Raw genomic sequence first — 6,620 nt, 5'->3', positions numbered from 1 at the left:
CCTGAACCGGTCCCAGGGAGCTTCTTGGAGCGTCGGCCGCTGCCATGAGCTCACTGTGGGGGGGCTATGGCTTTGGGTGGGCTCCAGGCACCCCACAGTGCGGGTCTGGCTTCCCGGGATGCGATCCTAGGGCTTGCTGTGGTTTTCTGTGGTCGGTGCTTTTCCCTTGGGGCAGTCCCATCCTGCTGCCATCCCCCCCCCATCCTGCTGCTGCCTCCCGTCCTGGTGTTTTGAGAAAAAAGGTGTTGCCAGCCCCTGCGCGCGGCGGTCCCCGGGCTCCTCCGGCATACCTGGGCTCCGACCCATCCTCCTGCCTGTGGTTGCTGGTGCAGCGGGCAGGGATGCAGCAGAGTGAGGGGGCGTCCTCGCTGTCCCCAGTGCCAGCCTTTGGGCACAGGGACCTTTCCCGGGGTGTCACAGCCCTGCCCAGCCAGCACATACCCCTTTTTGGGCCCGAGCACCCTTCCCACCCCCTGCACCCTCCTCTGAGCGTAGCCGTGCACCCGGGGGTCCCACATCTCGCTCGCCTGGGGAGACTTGGTGGTCCCTGTGCCCCAGGAGAGCATCCCCGAGCTGGGGCGCATGCCCTGGGTACCCCAACTTTTCAGGCTGTGCTGCAGGGGGGGAGCCATATGCCAAGCGATAACCCTCCACCGGTCCCCTCCCCTGCTTTTTAATGCTCCCTTGATTGCCGTGGTGATGCCGGGAGTCCCTCGCAGCCAGCCATAAATCAGGGCTGGAGCAGGACGGTCTCAGCCCGAGATAAGCTCTGATTGCCTTCCTCCCTCCTGGCTCGTCGCCTCCGCGATAAATGGGGCTGCGATGAGGCCGGGGGGGGGGAGAAGGAGAAAGCGAGACGGGCACCGTAATCGCATTTGGCGCTTCGCTCCTGCCCTGCTGACGTTTGCCAGCCGCTAACGAGTTTAGCGGGGCTGAGGGAACGAGTGCTTTCAGGGGGCCGGTGAGGCACCGGGCTCCCCACGGTGCGGCTGGGGCTGGGGGGGGGAGCCTGGTGCCCTGGGCTGAGCTGGGGCTTGAGCCCCCGGGGTCCTGGGCACTGGCACCCACAAGGAAGGGTTCCTGAGTCTGGGGCTTGGCCGCTGAGTCCCTCCAGTGGGTGCTGGCATCCCTCCCATGGGTGCTGATGTCCCTCCCGTGGGTGCCACGTGGTACCCAGCCCCGGCAGCTCCAGCCCCACCTGGGTGCCACTCCTTGCCACCCCCCCAGCCAAACCCCCTTGGGGACAAGTTGGCCAGACACCCTGCGTCTGCGGCGGTGGCCGCGTGGCTCAGCCTGCAGCCGTCCCCCACCGGTGACAGCTCCGTGGGCTGCTGGGTGGCATCGACAGCTCAATCGATGGCTGCGGAGGGGGCCTGAAGGGCAGCGCGTATCCAGCCGGGGGGGAAGGGACACCTTGGCCGAGACCCCCGCGCTCGTGACACAGATGCTGCCTCCACGTGGGCTGCCATGGCCCGCGGGTGCCGGCACGGGCCCAGGGGTACTGCGCCGTGTTCCCCAGCGCCGGCACGTGTTCCCCCCCCTTCCCTGGCCCTGCTCGCTGAGGCCGCCCCAGCTCGCCGCGCCTCCTGCCATTGATCGGGCAGCGTCTGGAGCAGCCGCTCGCCGCGGCCCATCGGTCTCCGCGCCAGGGGCTGTTTGAGCAGGGAGCCCGGCCCCACGCCGTGCGCAAGCCAAATATTTAACTGCTGCAAATTGGCGGTTGGATCAATTACGCTGCGGCTGTCGGGGGCTCATGATAAACGGCCACCCCTCCCGCCGCACTCCCTTCCCCGGAGCACCCCTTTCCGGGGGCGCTCCCTCCCCAGCACCCATCAGGGGGCACCCGCTGGGCAGGTGAGGGGCTGTGCAGACGTCCGGGAGCTGGCAGGTGTCTCCCCCACGGGGCTGTGGGACAGGGTGACGTCCCCCAGTGGGGATGGTCCCCAAGCGTGGGCTGGGTGGGGGCCACGACGCCCTGGGGGACAGGCGGGACGGGCTGAGTGTGGTGTCACTGCGTGGCACCAGTGTCACAGGTGTCGCCGTCCCTGCGTGGTCCCTGGGGTGTGGCACGGTGTTGCTGTCACTGCAGGTCCCCAGGGGCGTCACACAGTGTCACCGTGGCCGCACTGTCCCACTCGTGTCACACGTGGCTCTGCGCAGCCCTGCGGTGTTGCACAGTGTCGCTGTTGCTCCCTGGGGTGTCACATGGTGTCACTGTCACTGCGCAGTGCGCAGGGTGTCACTGTCACCGCGGGGCCGCCGGCTGCCACGCAGTGTCACTGCAGCTCCCGTGGGTTGTCACACAGAGTCACCGTCAGTGCCTGGTGCATAGGATGTCACATAGTGCTATGTCACTGCATGGCCCACGGGGTGTCACCCAGTGTCACCGTCACTGCCGTCCCACAGTGTATCACCCAGTGCCGCTGTCGCTGCGTGGCCCACGGGGTGTCACCCAGTGTCACCGTCACTGCCGTCCCACAGTGTATCACCCAGTGCCGCTGTCACTGCGTGGCCCACCGGGTGTCACCCAGTGTCACCGTCACTGTGCAGGATACCCCCCAGCACCACTCCCTGCGCATCCTGTGGGCCGTCACCCGCTGTCACTGCGCACCCCCGGCTGTGTCACACCCCGTCCCCACCGGCGTGGGGCACCCTGGGGACAGCACAGCGGGTCCCAGCAGCCCAAGTCCCCATGGGGGGGGGGACACGTCCCCGAGCCCATCCCCGCAGCCGGATCCCGCTGCCAGGCGAGCGGCCCTTTCCCATCACTCACCAGCCAGCCCCGTCAGCCAGGATCTAATTAATTAGCGGTGTTGGCAGCCCTTAATTGCCGCGCGGCGGGAGGGTGAGGGTGGCGGGTCCCCGCCACGGCCGTGATGAGAGGCAGCGTGACGGGGATGGGGAGGCGGGATGCGGGGGGGATGGGCCACCTTGTCCCCCCTGCCGCCAGCTGGGGTCCCCCATTGCACCGGGGCCGGTGCCCGGCGTTGGGCTGGGGCGTGCTGGCGTGTCGCCGTCCCCAGGGCCAGCTAACCCAACTGGCCAGGTAGCCAATCAGCCCACCACTAGCCAGCCAGCAAGCCCCCTGGGTCAACTGGCCAGCCAATCAGCCAGGTGGCCAACTGGCCACCTAGCCAACCGGCCTGTTGGTCAACTGGCCAGTCAAATAGCCAGCGACCTAGCCAATCAGCCACCCAACCAGCGAACTGGCCAGCTAGCCAACCAACCAGCCAGCCATCCAACCTACCACCTAGCCAGCCAGACAGCTGGCTAGCCATCTATCAACAGCCAACCAGCTAGTTGGCCAACCAGCTAGCCACCTGCCAGCTAGCCAATCAGCTACCAACCACCCAGCCAGCCAGTTGGCCAGCTAGCTAGCCAACCAGCCAGCCATCCAGCTGGCCTTCAAATCAACCAGCCAGTTGGCCAACCAGCCAGCCAAGCCATTGGCCAGTCATCTACCTGCCAGCCAGCCAACTAGCCATCTAGCCATGCGGCTAACTAGGTAGCCTACTGGCCAAGTCTCTAGGCAAGTGTGCAACCAGCCAATGAGCCATCCATGCGTCCAACCAGCCAGCTAGCCATCTGGCCACCAGCCAACCAGCCAGCAGTCAGGCAGCCAACCAGGAGCACTGTCTGCCCACGTCCAGCCTTGCCTTCACCTCTGTCCTGCAGCCCCATCCTCACCTGTCCCTCATCTCCTGGGCTGCGCTGGGTGGGGACACCTCTGCGTGTCACCTCCCTGCTGCCCCGCTGAGCCCTGACACACTCATCACAGCAAGCAGGCCCTGGGCACCTCCCAGCCCCTCCCTGGCCAGAGGCACCTCCAGCCTTGAGGAGGTTGAGCCCATTTTCTCCCCAGCCTGGCACCACGAGGTGAGCGTTGGCTCCTGCCGGGATCATCTCCACCTCGGGATCGGTCCGTGGGACCTTTCCCTGCTCCCGTGTTGATCTGTGCTGGTGCCACATCTCCCCGGGCATCCGCAGCCTGGAAAACTCGTTAATTCCTCCTTTTAATCATCCCCGCCTCCTGATGAGGAGGTCACAGTGTACTTTGTCAGGGATGGAAGAAATGCAGCTCTGGGGGTTGTGTGGCTGGGGTGGCTGGTGTCCCCCCTTGGGGAGCCAGCCTGGTGGTCCTGGCCTCCTGGAGCTGGATGGATGGATGGATGGATGGAGGGAGGGAGGGATGGATGGAGGGATGGATGGATGGATGGAAGGAAGGATGGAGGGATGGATGGAGGGATGGATGGGTGGAGGGATGGATGTGCAGATGAATGTGTGGGCAGATGGATGTGTGGATGCATGGGTGGATGGATGTGTGGCTAGATGGATGTGGAGATGGATGGAAGCATGCATGGGGAGAAGGAAGGATGTGCAGATGACTGCACGGATGGATGGATGGTTGGATATATGCATGGGTGCATGGGAAGGAGCACACGCATGGGGGGATGGATGGGTAAATGGGTGGATGGAGGGGTGGATGGATGATGGACAGACGGATGGAAGCCACCAAGGTGGTGGGAACCAGCAGAGGAAGCCCCAGGTGGGCCTCAGGAGACCTGGCCGTCTTCCCAGCTCTGCCCCAGCCCATCCAGCCCAGGCCCCAGCACCCCAGGGTGTCCTGCCCACCCGGCATGGGGCCAAGGGCCCAGCCCTCACTGCCCACAGCCCAGTGTCCCCTCCTGGGGACACAGTGTGATTTTGGGGGACAGCACCCAAAACCGTCGGGGACAGCTTACAAACGCCAGCTCCCTCCCCAAGCTCATCAGTGTCGGGGTCGTTAGTTATTTCCAGCTCCGAGCCCTAATTACCGCTGAGCCACCAGCACCGTGTCCCCCCCTCCGCCGGCATGGTCCTACGGGCAGCACCTGCCGCGCCAGGAGGGGAAACCGAGGCAGCGCCGACCCCACGAACGCCCCCGCGCTTCCCCAAATCCTCCTTAACGAGCTCCCCGGCGAGCGGCAGGCGGAGGGGGGGGGGGTACAGCCACCCCCCCCCATCCCCCCCCCCGACCCAACCTGTGCCCCCGGAACATCGATCGAGCCCCCTTCCCCCCCGGCCGCTGGCGTCCCCTCGGCGTCGCCCACCCACCTCCCCGCGTCACGCTGCCAAAGCAAACAGCCGTGGGCTCGGCCGCGCATCGATTCTGCGGGAGCTGCTGTTTGCTTAACCTTTGCAGAGGAACGGCAGAGCTGCCGCCGCAGCCGCCGCCACCACCTGCCGCCGCCACCACCGCCACCGCCGCCACCGCCGCCACCGCCGCCACCTCCCGCCTTTGTCCCTTTCGCCCTCCTGCACTCCCAAACGTGGCCCTTTGGAGGTCGCCGCTCGGTTGCCCGTCCCCAGGTGGACGCTGCGCTGCACCCCCTCCCCGTGCGGGGCTTGGGGACAGGGACAGGCAGCACCCCGGGGGCTCCAGGCAGGGTCACCTGGGGTGTTGTCCCCATCTGTAGGGTGACGTTGAAGCCATTCTGGCTGTGCAGCCGGGCTGTGGGGACACGGTCTGGGGACGTGGTGGGCTGGGGTGGTGGCCATGCCGTGGGGACACAGTAGCCTGGGGTGGTGGCTATGACATGCCATGGTGGCCCATGGTGGTGCGGTGCCCCGGGGTGGTGGCCATGCCGTGGGGACACGGTGGCCTGTGGCAATGAGGTGACCTGGGACTGGGACGCAGTGTCCCAGGGTGGTGGCCGTGCCGTGGGGACACGGTGGCCTGTGGCAATGAGGTGACCTGGGGCCGTGGCCCCACCACCAGGACACAGGGACGTCCCCCAACCCTCCAGGTGAGACGAACGCCCTGATGTAACCAGGGGGTGCCTGTGTCCCCCCCATGTCCCTACCACGGCCACCCCGTCCCCACATGGTGCCCCCTGCCCACCTGGGCCACCGCGGCACCGGCGCTGGCAGGTGACTCACGCAGCCCGTGACCTCGGCGAGGCGTATTTTTAGGCGCTTGTTAAAAAAGATAACGAGGAATCGGGTGTGGGGGGGGACACAACGGTGGAGAAAACAGCCGGGGAAGGAGCAGGTGACACGACAGTGACAGCTTGGGGGGCACACACGGGGCTGGCAGCACCCCCACCCCAAAATAATCTGTGCCCCCCCCCCAAGCCTCGTTAAGCCCCCAGGAATAATTGCCTCCTTAAAGCTGGCTAATTGATTTTTGCACGCTGATTAAATTAAAGCCTCTGCGGGAGCTGGCGGGGGGACACGCAGGGGCGATCGATGGGCTGCCAAGTGTCCCCTCGGTCCCCCCCTCCTCTGGGTTGGGGGGCTGGGGTCTGTCCCCCGTGTGTTCCCTGGGTTTGGGGACACGGGAAGGGGACGCACCCCCAGGGTGGAGGATTTTTTGGGGTGGGGGGGGCACAATGACCCCACGGACCCCATAGGTGCCAGCAGGGTTGATGCCACCTCAACGGCGTCACCCGAGGCCACCAAACCGCTGTGGCGGGCGGCACTGGGAGCAGCCCCCGGGCGGCTCCGCGCCTGTGTGTGTCCCCCTCCCCGGCCCCGCTGCGTGTCCCCCCCCCGGCCCCTCGTCCTTCGCTCACTCCCGGCGCTGGCGGCGGCTGTCACTTGCCATCATGTCCCGCCGTCCCCGCCGAGGCTGATGGAGA

Source organism: Balearica regulorum, chromosome 24 (assembly GCF_011004875.1).
Source record: "Balearica regulorum gibbericeps isolate bBalReg1 chromosome 24, bBalReg1.pri, whole genome shotgun sequence".
NCBI classification, from domain to species: domain Eukaryota; kingdom Metazoa; phylum Chordata; class Aves; order Gruiformes; family Gruidae; genus Balearica; species Balearica regulorum.
This window is presented reverse-complemented; position numbering follows the sequence as displayed.